This window comes from Urocitellus parryii, chromosome 10 (genome assembly GCF_045843805.1).
Source record: "Urocitellus parryii isolate mUroPar1 chromosome 10, mUroPar1.hap1, whole genome shotgun sequence".
Taxonomy (NCBI): domain Eukaryota; kingdom Metazoa; phylum Chordata; class Mammalia; order Rodentia; family Sciuridae; genus Urocitellus; species Urocitellus parryii.
In genome coordinates, this window is record NC_135540.1 from 59,377,396 (window position 1) to 59,393,064 (window position 15,669).

The 15,669-nt window shown below is 35.0% G+C and overlaps 1 protein-coding gene across 8 annotated transcripts in view; it reads right to left on the reverse strand.

Moving 5' to 3' along the window:
• The window catches only part of Camk2d (calcium/calmodulin dependent protein kinase II delta), a 301,476-nt gene that overhangs the window by 124,193 nt on the left and 161,614 nt on the right, over positions 1–15,669 (reverse strand). The gene's annotated exons all lie outside the window — the stretch shown is intronic.

The window sequence follows — 15,669 nt, forward strand, 5'->3', positions numbered from 1 at the left end:
AGTCACACACACACAAATGGCTTGGTGAATGGCTAGAGAGATTGGCTAATTTAGACAGGTAAGTGGGCTGAAAGATAAATAGACATGCAGGGATAATGAAAGGCAGGCAATGCTTAGGTAATGACTCATATTAAAATTATGTTATTACCTCATATTCATTACCATTATTACTAAACCAAGAATAACCATTTTTCTTGTTTTAAATATTTTAGTTCTATATTTTCAAATCAAATAAATTAAACCTGGGGCTGGGGATGTGGCTCAAGCGGTAGCGCGCTCGCCTGGCATGCGTGCGCCCGGGTTCGATCCTCAGCACCACATACCAACAAAGATGTTGTGTCTGCTGAAAACTAAAAAATAAATATTAAAATTCTCTCTCTCTCTATCGTTCTATCTCTTTCACTCTCTCTTTAAAAAAAATAAAAATAAAAAAATAAATTAAACCTGTTATTTTTTACATGTTATCTAGAATGCCAGGAAATAACAACTGCTCAGTTAGATCTTTGCCCACACTACCACTCAGAACTGGCATATATTTACAAATGAAGGTATGATCTGTAAGATATATGCACACATAAGAAAGAATGTATATAATTTCAGTTGAAATATTCTTTTTTTTTTTTAGAAATTTTTAATATTTATTTTGTTTTAGTTTTCGGCGGACACAACATCTTTGTTGGTATGTGGTGCTGAGGATCTAACCCGGGCCGCACGCATGCCAGGCGAGCACGCTACCGCTTGAGCCACATCCCCAGCCCAAAATATTCTTACCAACTGCTTATTCTTCTGTTATTTCAACTATCAAGGGCTGGGGTTGTGGCTCAGTGGTAGAACACTGGCCTCACATGTGTAAGGCACGGAGTTTGAGTCACAGCACCGCATAGAAATAAATGAATAAAATAAAGGTCCATCGGCAACTAAAAAATATCATAAATAAATAAAATATCAAATAACTCAAGTTACCATTCAACAGACATTTATCGAGTTCCTAATGTGTATTTGGGTTGCCAACATCCTCACTTTATTTTGTAGAGATCTTTTCTCAAAATCTGCTTATGAAAAGTCATGTACTTTCCTTGGACTTTTTGCTGTTATCTTTCCTACTTTAGAGGTTTTTCTTATTTCATTCATGTTGGGTGTGCAGGAGACCCCCCACTGAAGTTAAATTTCCCTCTTGGAGAACATCATGGAATCCCTTACCCCTCCCGCTCCTCTCCAAAGGGCACGGAAGAGCACCAAATTCAGAGGTTTTCTTGACCAATCCCTGCAGGACACAGTGTCTGCTCGATGTTCCTGAGTCACCCTGCCAATCAGCACCTGCCACGTCGCCTGCACAACCCTTCTCACGCCAAAGCTTGAAAGCTCATGCTCTCTGCCTCCTCCTTTCTTCCTCTCTGCCCTCTTCATCTTCTTTCTCTCCTCTCTCTACTCTCTTTCTCTTTCTCTCTTCCTCTGCTCTTTCTCTGCCCTCCTCCTCTCCTCTCTCTGCCCTCTGCCTCTCCTTTTCTTCCCCTTCAGGCAGCCCCCCAATAAATCTCTTGGTTGAATCTCCGTGAGTCACTCACCTTTCAATTCATAGGTACAGAATTCCCAAAAGACAGAACTAGTACTTATTTCTGAGTCTTCTAAATACCTATTAACAAAATGCCACTGTCTAAACTCTTCCCAATTACAAAGCTACAATTAGCTAGTCAAAGCATTATAAGAGATAAAATCTTTTTTTTTCTCTAATCAGATTGTAACAGATGTTTTAGAAATGTAATGCTCTAAATAGAGCTCTTTCACAAAAGAATTTAGATCTAATTAATCATCATTTCTATAACTTCTACCCTTTTACTCTGAAAATGTTCTACTTTTCTATATTTCCTCTGTACCACTTGGTTCCAAAAACTAGCACCCTGCATTAGAAGGCTAATGATTTTTTAAATACATATTATATGACTCCCCTCAACTCTCTTTTTAAAAAAATTAGGTTCAAATTTTAGTGCAAGGAATGATAAATCTGGGAATTGTTTGGGAATTGGCTGCAGCTTGCTTTTTGAGTCTCAGAGCCCCATGGTACTCTCTTTCTAAGCTTTTCAAACTTAATGGTTTATCCACAATGAACTGAATATTTCTAGAATTTTCCAGCCTTCTCTAGGTCTTTGCTTATGCTATTCCTCTAGGCACTGCACATAGAAGTAAAAATTTGTAAATAAGTGAATCCTACTTTATCTTTCAAACATAAGGGCAGAGCCTCCTGTGTGTTCCATACCACTGTCAGATGTCTTTTCCTTCCCATAAGCTCATCCTGCCTTGAGGCTCACCCCACTTCATTGTTTCTTATCCCATGTAGGCTCTGAAGCTCCTTATAGACAGGTAGGATACCTTATTAATGGTTTTATTTCCAGTATTTAGCAAAGTGCTTCACATACAATTAGCACTTGATCACTATCCACTGAATGAATGTATTATAAGAGCAGATCTATTTGCAGACAATGTCTAAAGCACTAAGTACTCGGAAAGAGGTGTGTGTATGTGTGTGTGTGTGTGTGTGTGTTTTAAGGGTGGAATTAACTGCAAGCCAATATCAGAACCTGCCGAGTCTGGTGTCTCAAGTAAAAGTGAAAAGTAAGCAGGGATCAAATGGGAGTTGGGCTTCCTGCCTACAAAGTCCAAGCCGGGAGATGAAATGGATGAGAACATGGCAAAAAATATCATCACATACTGAAGAAGCTGACTGCTAAACTTAGTCCAGCATCTTTTAAATTGTAACTTTTCCAGATTCTCTTTCGTAGCAGAATGTCACTGACAGTCCACAGACGCTGTCTCCAAAACGACAAAGAATACTCAGGATAGCAATTCCAGCCTTTTTCAAGGAAAACCATCTGACCCAGAAGCCAAACAGAATTAAGGCAATAATTTAATAAGCATCCATTGGTTTTCCATTTAATTAACTTTTTTGAGAAAATTGTACCTTCAAAATATGGTAGCACCAAAGACGTACGTAGTAGACCTTTTTAATGACTTTGGGTAACACATTTGAATGAAACATGATTAAAGATCTGATTAGTTTCAGTTGTCTTCTGATAAATACTCAAAGTACCTGTTCTGTTAGTTTAGCTACCTACAGTTTGTGAGAAAAATACAGGTTATACTTCCAAGTATCTTAAAACATGTCTTAAAAGTTCAAACTTCATCTTGATTTCTGATCTACAGCTAATAAATAAGTATGCCTTGCTTTTATTTTAAAATCAAAACAATTTACATGTTTTAAATTTAAGATTAAAAATATTTCAAGGACTTCCAGTTTCATCCAGTACATAAGGATCTTAGAGGCCATTGCTCTGCAATAATGATCAGCAAAAGGTGAAGAAACTGGAAATTTAACAGCTCTTCTTAGATCTACCAAAGAGATGAGGTTACAATGGAAACCACGGCTCCCCAAATTGAAAGTAAGGTAGGAGGACCAGAGCAGATACTTCCTCAGAACAGATGTACAGACACCTCCTCAGAACCAGTAAGAGACAGGAAAACATGCACTTTAATGAATTGCCAATTCATCAAAGGATCATTTTGGACAGATTTAGAAATAAAAACTTCAGAACAATCCAATATTAGGGGTCCCCCCACACCACATGTTTGTGAATTCTACCTATGTTCTAATGCATATTCATTACTATATAACTAAATCCCCGAATCCAGATAACTTTATAAAGTAAAGAGGTTTATCTAGTTCAGTTTTGGAGGTACAAGGGCTTTCATTTAGTGACGACATTTTACTGGCACAATTCTGATACGGCAAAGGGTATCACATGGCAAGAGGAAGGGAGCTCATGTATATGTATCTTCTGGACTCTCTTTATAAAAAGCCCTCCGTATTCAGTCATGAGAGTTCCACATTTATGACCATAGCCAATCCTAACTGCCTCCCAAAGGTACCACCTCTGAACACCATAGTTGGATTAAGTGGTTCTGTCTTCTTCTTCTCATTCATGTATTCTTTTTCTTTTCTTCTTCCTTTCTTTCTTTCCTTCTCTCCCTTCCCCCCAGAACTGGTCATTAAACCAGGGCTTCACACATGCTAGCAAGTGACCCATTTTGAGTTACATCTCTATCCTTTTGATTTTTTATTTTGATCTAGGCTCTCACCAAGTTACTGAGGCTGGCCTCAAACTTAGAAACCTCCTGTTTCAGACTCCCAAGTAGCTGGGGTTACATTCTACCATGTCTGGCTTCTTTCTACCTTCTTAGTAACTCATAATCAAGATTAAGTTTCAAAACATGAATCCTTGGAGAACACATTCAAACCTATCCCCACTAAAGCAACTTCCAGAAGTTGCATCAGGTCTTCATAGTAAACACTAGGGGGAGGGGTGGAATCCACTCCTGCTTCCAGCAATGGGAGAGGGAAAGGAACTATTTTGAAATATGGCAAAGTACTCTGTTTATCATAAAATGGACTACCCTCAGGAGAGATTATTTTACAAGAATCTAACCTGCTGTGCTTTTATCAGAGTCTAACAAACCTGGAGAGATGAAAATATTCAACTCTATACAGCTGTAGCTGGATAATCACTGATGACAATCACAGTTTAGAGGATTAAGCTCAGCAAAACACGAAGATCTAATCTTAGGAGTACAGAATGCCTCCTCTCTCCCCACACCTTACCTCAACATTACTGAAAGCCTGGTTACCACAGTTCCTTTTGTCTAATACATCATGTCTACCTTTAAAAAAAAAATTACAAAGCATACTAAAAGGTAAAAAACACAGTTTGAAGAGTCTGAACAAGTATCTGAGCCAGGGTCAGATACACAGGAATGTTGGATCAGGAATTAATAAAAAAAAAATAAAAAATAAAAACTATGATAAAATACTAAGTGTTTTAAAAGAAAAAGTAGACACCATGCAAGAACAGATGAGGGATATAAGCAGAGACATGAAAATTCCAAGACATGATCAATAAGAAATGTTAAATATCAAAAATGCTATAACATAATAATGAAGAATGCTTTTGATAGGACCTTTAATAAGATGGACATGGCTGAGAAAAAAAAAAATCTCTAAGTTTGAAGATATGACAATAGGAATTTCCAAAACTGAAAAGAAGGAAAAAAAGTGACTGGAAAAAAAATCAGAACAGAAGACCCAATAAATGTGGGACAACTAGAAAAGGTCTAGTGAGACAGCAAAAGAAAAGAGAGGAAGGTGTCAGGAGTGGTGGCCCACACTTGTAATCCCAGCTACTTGGGAGAATTGCCAGTTCAAAGTCAGCCCTGGGCAAGGTAGTGAAGCCCTGTCTGAAAATGAGAAATAACAATAATAAAAAGAGCTGGGGATGTAGCTCAGTGGCAGAGCACTTCCTAGCATGCATGAGGCCCTGGGTTTAATCCTCAATGCAAAAAAAAAAAAAAAAAATAGTAAATGGGGTAAATACCAGATTTTCAGAGTGGATAATAATCAAGAATCCAAGTATGTGGTGTCTACAATAAATCTGCTTTAAATATCAGATGCATATAAATTAAAAGTAAAGAGGTGGAAAAAGGTATACCGTGCTTACACTAATTAAAAGAACCGGTTCTACTGATTTCAGACAGATTGAGGAAAGTTATCAGAGATAAAGAGAGGCACACTTCATCATGCTAAAGATATTAATATTCCAAGAAGATAAAACAACACTTAATGTGTATGTGATGAAAAACAGAGTGTTGAAATAGGTGAGGGAAAAAACCTGACAGAACTTAAAAAGAAGAAGATAAATCCACTACTTTGGTGGGGCGGATACCAGGGATCCAACTCAAGGCACTCGAACATTGAGCCACATCCCCAGCCCTATTTTGTATTTTTATTTAGTGAAAGAGTCTCACTGAGTTGCTTACTGCCAGTTGAGGCTGGCTTTGAACTCGAAATCCTCCTGCCTCAGCTTCCTGAGCCGCTGGGATTACAGGCGTGTGCCACTGCACCTGGCTGAATCCACTATTAGTGTTGGAGATTTTTATACTTCTCTATAAAGATCCATCAGGCAGAAGAATATCAGTAAGGACAGAGTTGAATTCTACAGCATGATCAATCAACTGCATGCAACTGACATTTATAGACTGTTTTAACAACAATAGAAGATTACACATTCTCCTGAAACTCATATGAAACATTCACTAAGATATACCAATTTGGAGCCATAAAACATACCTAAACAAATCTAAAATAATGGAAATCATACAAAGTCTGCTCTAAAACTACAATTGAATGAAATACAAATCAATAACCAAAAGATAGCTGGGAAATATGATACACTTAGACATTCAATAACAAATTTCTAAATAACACATGAACCAAAAAGGAAATCTCAAGAGCAATTTAAAAGTAATTTAAGCTAAAAGCAAAAATAGAACTTATCAATATACGTCAGATGCAGCAAAAGCAGTCTTAGAGGGAAATTTATAGTTTAATGCATATGTTTGTAGAGAGAGAAGATCTGAAATTAATTTAAGATTTCACTTCAGAAAACAGAAAAAGAAGGACTAACTAAATCTAAACTAAATAGACAAATAATAAAAATTAAAGCACAAATTAATGAAACTGACAACAGGAAATCAAGAGAGAAAAGTTAAAAAAACCAAAATCTATTCCTTGGAAAAGATCAGAAAATTTTATAAGGGGGAAAAAAAAGAAAATAAAAAGAACACAAATAAAAGAACTTCAGTATATATTATATATCTCATAGATATCAAAAGCATAATAAAAGAATATTATGAAGAAGTCTATGTCCAAAAGTTTTATAGCCTTTATAAAATGAATCAATATATTGAAAGACACAGTGTTCCAAAACTTATACAAGAAAAAATAGATAACTGGAATAGGCCTGTATTCATTAAGAAAATTGAAACAATAATTCATAACATTCTAAAACAGAAAACACTAGTTCCAAATGTGTTCCCTGGTGAATTCTCTCAAACCAGTAATAACTACACGAAGAAAAAAAGACTAATATTCTAAAATTGATCCAGAAAATATATGCAAAGTGAAAACATTCTAACATTTTCTATGAATTACCCTAATACCAAAACCAGATAAAGACATTGTAAGAAAGGAAAAGTATAGACCATATCATGTATGATTATAGATGCAAAAATCCTCCATATTAGCAAATTGATTCCACCAATATAATTAAAGAATTATACACCATGAATGAGTCAGGTTTATTTCAGGTATACAAGGTGGTTCAACATTTGAAATATTAATAAATGTAATCCATCATATCAATAGTGAAAAAATAGAAAATCATCTGATAATATCAGTTGGTGCAGAAAACAGAACTTCACAAATTCAACATCCACTCAGGATTATCATTCCCTATAGATTAGAGAATTGATTGTTCTCATTTTGAAAAAGAACAATTATAAGAAACTAAAAGATGATAGTTCCCCAAAAGTGACAAGGCAATTATATCCCCACTCATAGCTTCTTTTCAACATCATAATAGCTAATACAATGAGATAAGCAAAGGAAATAAAAGGCAAATAGAATGGGAAGGAATAAGTTGTCATTGTTCACAAATGACATGATCATCTCTGGACAAATTCCAAAAAGAGTCAACAACAAAATATCTCCTGGAATTATCAAGGTAGTATAGTAAAGTTTCAGGATATAAGATTAATATACAAATTTAACCACTTTTTAATATATCAACAATGAAAAAATTGAATTTGAAATAAAAAACACATTGCCATTTATTTAGCATTCTTAAAAATGAAATACTTAGGTAACAAATATAACAAAATATGTATAAGATCTATACAAGGAAACCACAAAACTCTGATGAAAGATATCAAATAACTAAGAAAATGGAGAGTAATTGCATATTCATGAATAGGAAGACTCAATAGCATCAAGATGTCAGTTCTTCTCAACTTGATCTACAGATTCAATGCAATCCCAATCATAATCTTTTGAAGATATTTTTCCAATACAAACAAAAAAATTCAAAAGTTTATGTGGAGAGTCAAAAGATCCAGAATAACCAATGAAATATTGAATGAAAACAACAAATTCAGTAGACCGACCCTACCCAACTTCAACACTTACTGTATAGCCAATGATCAAGACCCTGTAATAAGAGCTAAGAAAAACGCAAGACAGATCCATGGAATGGAATGAAATTTAGAAATACACTCACATAAATACAGTCAATTGATCTTTGGCAAAATAGGAAAGGCAGTTTAATGGAGAAAAGACAATGTCTTCCATAACATTTTCTCCTACTTCATTAAAATGAATATGATTACCAACGGACATTTAAAATATTCAGATTTACATTACAGAATTTAAATTATTATTAGGGTGATTATCAGGAAGAAGTCTTTATTCACATCAAGGATTAAATGTTACTAAAGTGAACAAACAAAACAGAAATAGGCTTTCTATTTGGGACAATTATCCCTGACAATTCTGCAAATGACTTCGAATGGTACTCATCATGAAAATCCCCTCTCCTTCTGTAGGGTATAAATTGGAGTCATCCTGGGACAAGCTTACACAAACTGAAAGTTCTCATTAACTTTCAAGCAGGTGGGTAGTAGGATTTTTGCCAACATGGAGCAGGTCAAGGAACAAGAATTTAATCATGTAATTAGCCTTCCACTCAGAAAAAGAACCAAACACATGAGTATTTCTATTAGAAGTATTGCTATTAAGAAGACAGAATAGCATGGTCATTTAATATGTTCTTCCTCAAAAATATAACAAAACCATTAACTATTTTGTTAATTTTCCAATTAAAAGAATAAAGAAATCATTTAGTGTGATAACTGTAAAACCCTTTTTTTCCACCAGAGATTTACTAGAGTTCTACATTCATAGATCATCATTATAATGAACATTAAATTCCATTTTTAAAATACCCCAGATGTTTAGATTCAAACAGTTGCTTTCTAAAAACAAACAATAAATGCAATATATTTACAGATATTTTAAATAACAGCCTTGTTACTTCATTTTAAATACAATTGTTTCTTGCCCAGAAATTGCCAACTAAAAACAAAATTCATAGGCTTACCTTTGTTCTAAAATGTATTTTCCAAGGGATTATGTTTTAGTTCATGTGTGTGTTAGTTACCAAGGATTGAGCCAGGGGCTCTCCACTGCTAAGCTACATTCTCAGCCTTTTTATTTTTCATCTTAAGAGAGAAGTTTGCTAAATTTCCCAGGTTGGCTCCCAATTTGTGATCCTGCTGCTTGATCCTCCCCAGTAGCTGGGATTCTAGGTGTGCAACACCATGTCAGGCTTTTCTTTCTTTCTTTTTCTTTTTTTCTATTTTTTTTACTATTATTATTTCTTCAGTAACTTCTAGATAGGCTATCCACCTCTACTCTAAATCTTTCTTTGCTTCAACCCATGTGCACAGCACAATATCGGCACAACGTAGTTGTACTAAATTGTAATTTATTGATTTATTCTTCAATTTTTTCAACAGAAGTTTAAGCTATGGACTTGTTCTCAAGTTCTGTTTAACAATACACTGATAGGACAATTAACTTTCAATATTACGTCTTCATATTTTGATCTGAGTGAGAAAATATTTTTAAACTGCTTGGAATACACACTGTTACAGTGATACACATCAAATGAAATATTATGCTAGGTAGGTGTCAAGTGGGATAAAATTTGTTGTGAATAATACATAAAAGGTATTCAGTAAAATGAAAACAGTAATGGGGGGGATCCACATCAGCAAATCATCTCTGTGTGTTTTGTAAATATTGTCAACTTGTTGGTCATGCAACAAAATATACTAGTAGATGAAAGAAAGCCATTAGCATCATGGGTGTAAGATCACTTTTTGGTGTTTTTTAAAGGTAGAAATGATTGTTTCCCTTCCTTTCAATCAGTTTATCTGCAGTGCCTGGCAGACTAAGTGAATCCTAAATATGTATTTGTTGAAAGAAGGAATATTTCCAAGGAAAAGACTATGTCTGCCACCATTTCTCTTCTGTTTCCTCACAGTCCTGAATGAATGAATGTTAACTATCTCTCCCAAACTCCTGTGTAACTCTTTGAGCTTTTATGTATTAGGCTTATACCATGAACTTTTAAAAATCATCTAGCCTACTTTACGAACTATGTAGTCTGAAATGTGGATGGTGCTTCACTTACTTCTTTTTTTTTTTTTTTTAAATAGTACTGGGGATTGAACCCAGACCTTATGCATATAATGCAAGGGAAGTACTCAATCATGGAGCTTCTTCCCTTGACTTACTCTTTATTCATGATATTACTAATAAAAGTATCAGCTCCCTAGTACAAAGGGATGTGGTTTGAAAGGGTCTTTTTAATATTATAATTCCATATGCAAAATAAATACTTTCCTAATAATAAGGACCAGACCAATATAAATATGATAAAATGGGGAAGTAAGATACAACACATCACATTCTCTTAAAGTATTCCTTTCTGTATTTTTCAAAATGAGTCATTTTAAAATGCTGAACATCCCTGCTTTTTTCCTAAAGCATTTAGTAACACCAGTTATATATTTGATGAAAATTTCTAATCTGGGGACATGAACACAGACACTTTAAAACAGAAAAAAAGGAAGTACTTCATGTACCAAGAGGTGTTTATGCTAGGGGAAAAATGGTCTTTTGTACATTAGATGTAATAGACGCATTTTTCTCTAATGGAGTCTTAAGAAATCTTAAGAAATGACATCAGGAGCTCCATTAATGCTATCAGAAACCTCAAACTGATGAGAACAGCAGCCTAGCCTCACAAAACAAAAAGGATGTGAAAGATGTCTGACACATTTTTCATCTAGTCCCACAGACATCTATTAGGTAAGAAAAATGGACTTAGGGAAATGATACTGTTAAATGGGTAGCCCTGGGTATCTTTGAGGTTGAGAATTAAGTTGTCATTTTCAGCACACTTTTAAATAAACCTTATTCTAACCTACCCATATTAGTTCCCTATGGAGATTACATGAGTCCAACCTGTGCCATTCTCTTACACATTTACCCTATTGCTTAGAGAGTGCTGTGATAAATCTATATCTCATTATATGGACTCAATCAATATACACGTAGTACAGATCTCTGACATGCAGATTCTGAAATGCATGTCACCAGTGAAGGATGGCAAAACATACCACCCCAAAATATACCACTGTTTCATAAGAATCATTTTCAGATGAAGGCAACTGAGAAAAAAGTGCATACTGAGAAGTCTCTGTCTTCCCTTTTTGCCCAAAAGAAGGACATAAATTTGTCAAGTTGTCCCACCTAGTGAGAACATATTTTGATCACTAAGGAAAACCTAGACCTTGCACCACAGGAATCTACAGGACACCGCTTACTAACACCAGCCCTCATCTTCTATTGGTTCCCCTCTTGTAGTGACCTTTCCATAATTTTCTGCCAGTAAACTTTTCCTTTGTTTTGACACATCCCTAAAAATGTATCCTTCTTTTGTTAAGATGCTAGATAAGCCCAAGTTCTCACTGACTCCTTTGGGTGACTCCTGTATGTGATGTATGTGATGCACATGTTAATATACTTCTGCGTTTTGTTTGTTTTCTCTCTCTCTCTCTCTCTCTCTCTCTCTCTCTCTCTCTCTCTCTCTCTCTCTCTCTCTCTCCCTTCTTCTTTCAGTCTAATTTACAGGACCCCACCCACTGATCCTAAGATGTGCATCGGGAAAATGGGTTTTCCATGCCAACACATATATATTCAGGTAACTGCCTTGTCAAAGCATTATTTCTCATCAGCCCTTGAAATTGAACAGGATCTGCCTCACCTGCCAAAGGCCAAAAGTTTGCCTGAAAGCTTCTTCCTTTGAGACTATGATCTCACTCCATTTCTGGACTTTCTGGTCTTTCCTTAGTTTTCAGATAAATTCACATCCCCCGCTAGACATAAACCCTAGGATGATTCAACAAGGCAGGGCAGTTCAGTGAAGATGTCTTTGATTTCATGCAGGCCTTTCCCACTGATTCCAACTCTATTTGCAAAAAAAGTAGAATAAACACTATCTAGTTGGAAATGGTAGTGAAATACCTGAATAAAATATAAACCTTTAAAACAGCAAGAAGAAACTATTTTTTTTCCATAGAACTCATGTCCTTTTTTGTTTTGCTTTTTACAAAGTGAAAAGTATTCCATTAGAAGATGACTAAATGCACCTAATAAAAATAGAACTTCCCATTAGATTCAGAATAGCTGACATTCCAGGGGAAAGTATGCACAAGTACCACACTGCCAAAACCAGTTCAGAATGAGGAGCACAGGGCACATTCCTTCTTTAGGAATTCAAGTAGATGCTTTATCTTGAAACTGATTGGCTAAGTGTCTTCTGATTTTCCCATATGAGTATTTCATTCTTTAAGACCATCATTTTCTAAACTATATTTAAAATATTTGTTTTTCTAGAGCTACTTAGAGGCCCTCTTACTTGATGACAGAATTTTGAGGAATAATATATTTATATAGGTTATATGCTCTTTGTAACTGTTAAAAATCAGTTCTTTAAACATTGCTTTTCAACTAAGGCTAGGTGTTGGATTGGACTGTGTTTAACCAGGTCACTAATCATTTACTGACAAAGCATTTTGAAAAGAACTACAGAAACCCACATCTTAAACTTTACTAAAAAATAATTCAAGAGGGGTCTGAGCTCTTCATTCTAGATACAAAGATTCAGCTGCCTGACATAGTATATTTCAAATTACCAAGGTTTTATGTAAAATTTTAACCTTAGAGGTCTCTTCACACTTACCACAAACAATCATCATTGCTATAGACATAATTCACTGTATTATTTTGCTTTCATGTAAACTGCTTTCTTTATACATTCTTCACCAATTATATTGAAATTGAAAAATCATGCATAAGAAAATACATTCTACTATGTAATTCTTAATATTCCCTTAATTTAGTAAGAAATATAGAAATCCATAAAATACAAAGGATAGATATAAATCGTTTGATGACTGAAGAAAAGGGGCATGGCAGAGCATTTGACCTAATACTGCAGTGCTTCTTGCAGCAGAAGAGAATCAGAATATGTCACCCCAAATATGCCACTTTGGCACAGGGATTATTTAGAGCTAGAGGTAACTGAGAATCAACAATTGCTGAAGAGTTCTCTGGCTGCCCCTTATCTGCCTTATCAGGAAACAAATTTCTCTCTGAGGAAGGCATCCCCTCTCTACCCGACCCCACATCCCTGTACCAGTGAGGAGGACTTTCACAGAACATGGATTTAATAGCAAGATGAATTTATATATAAAGCGACCTATCTTCCTTCCTTCCTTCCCTCTCTTCCTACTTTCCTTTCTTTCCTTCTTTCTTCTCTGTACTAGGATTTGAACCGAAAGCCTCAATATGCTAGGCAAGTGCTCTACCACTGAACTACATTCCCAACCCTTTTTATTTTCTTTTGAGACACGGTCTCACTAAGTTGCCCAGGCTGGCTCCAAACTTGTGATCATCCTGCCTCATCCTCCCAAGCAACTGGAAGTGCTGGCATCCGTCACAGCATCTAGCATTTCTATATTGTTTAGGCTTTTGAAGTCCATGTTTGTTCCTTCAATAAAACTGTATATAAGTCCCTGAATCTAACTGCTTCTTTGAGTTTCACTTCTTTTCTATTAACTCCCACAGAAAAAAATATTAATAAAAATTTAGTATGCTTTATCTTGTTAATCTCTCTTTTGTTATTCTATTCACATGCTCCCAGGAAATGACATAAAAAAGATAGTTGTTCCTACCCACACAGAGCTGTGATCAAACAAAATTCAGATTATAGTACTCAGGTAGTGAGAATTAGCATAAGTGTTTTCAATCCAACATTCATCACAGCCTGAAGTACATATCTTAGTTTACAGCACTATACCTTGATTTACTAATAAAAGATGTCTGAGTGATTAAATCAATTAAGAACTAACAAGGCTGGGCATGGTGGTACATGCCTATATAAACAGTGGCTCAGGAGACTGAGACAGGAGGATCATCAGAGTTCAAATCCAGCCTCACTAACTTAGCAAGGCCCTGAGTAACTTAGTGAAACCCTGTCTTAAAATTAAAAAAAAAAAAAAAATTTAAAGGGCTGGGTATGTTGCTTAGTGGTTAAGCAAACAAACAATTCCTCTGCTATAAGGAGACACACCCCAGGGGTGTTAGTGGAAGCAGAGTAGGGAACTATGTGGGTGTCACCATTATGAATCAGTAATAAGGTAACACCTCTTTAATCCTGCTGATGTGGAATCAGAAAAGGCTTTCTAAAAAGAAGATTTAATTAAATATAGAATTCCATAAAATAATGCTCAAATGTCCAGTATATAATCCAAAATCACTCAAAGAATCAGGAAATCTAAATTTGAATGAGAAGACAATCAGTAGACTACAAAACCAAGATGGCAATACTACTGGAATTATCTGACAAGGATTTTAAATCAGCCAAATAAAAATGCTTTCATAGGGCTAAGGTTATTGCCCAATGAAGAGTGCTTCCTTAGTATGTGTGAGACTCTGGGTTAAATCCTTAGCATTTTTGAAAAAAAGAAGAAAAATAAGAAGAAAAAGATAGCTTTCATGAGCAACCATGAACACAGTTGAAACAAATGGGGGAAAAAAGTATTAGCAAAGAAGAACCAAAAGGAAATTATTATAGAACTAAAAAATATAATAACTGAAATAAAAAATCTGAATAGATACGTTCAATAGCAGAATGGAAAAAAACAGAAGAACGATTCAGTCAAACTTGAAGAAAGAACAACATAAATCACCCAATCTGAACAAACAGAGGAAAGTATACCAGGAGAGACACATGGACAGAGCCTCAGAAACCTATGAGACTATGACAATAAAAAAAAAAAAAATCCAACTTTCATTTCATCAGAGTTTTAAAAGTAAGGACAAAGAAGTTGTGTTGAGAAAGTAAGTATTCAAGAAGGCAATGTATAAAAAGTTTTGCAGTCATAAATCCATATTTAAGAGGTTAAACTCAAATATAAATTCTTAAGAAATGCATGCCAAGACACATAATAGTCAAACATCTGAAAACCAAGGACAAAGGAAAAATCTTTTACACATCCAGAGAGAAATAACACTGATATAGACTCATATTATTTGAAATAATTTTTCTTAGCTGTAACCCAAAACTCCCGCGAGTATCACATTAAAATGTTAGACAGCAGTCCGTTGAACGAATGTACTATAATTATACACTTATTTTTGTTATTAATTTGTCTCATTTCTTTTCTGTTCCTCCCTCCTTTAGAGGATAGAATCAATGAACATCTTTCAGCATAAAACTTGACCTGGATTTAGGTTATATTTTGTATGTACTAGTCTCAAAGTGAAATTACTATGCCAAATGATATGGACATTTTTAAATCTCTTGATAAATAGAATCACAAACTGATTTTCAGAAAGTGTGTTCTTATTAAACTCCTACCAGTCAGTTAAAATGTGTGACCTGTTTAACCTTATTCTTCCAGGAATCAATATTTTCCCTTTATCCTTATTGTTATAACCTTAGTTTTAAAATCCTGATTAACTTAAATCAACCTTGATAATCCTAGTTTCTTCCTTGAGTCTTCTTTTTTAACATTTGATAAATCCCACAAACACTTTTTTAAAAAATCAATTGAAAATTTTGCTCTTGTCCGCTAGTTTTGTACCCCAAGGTA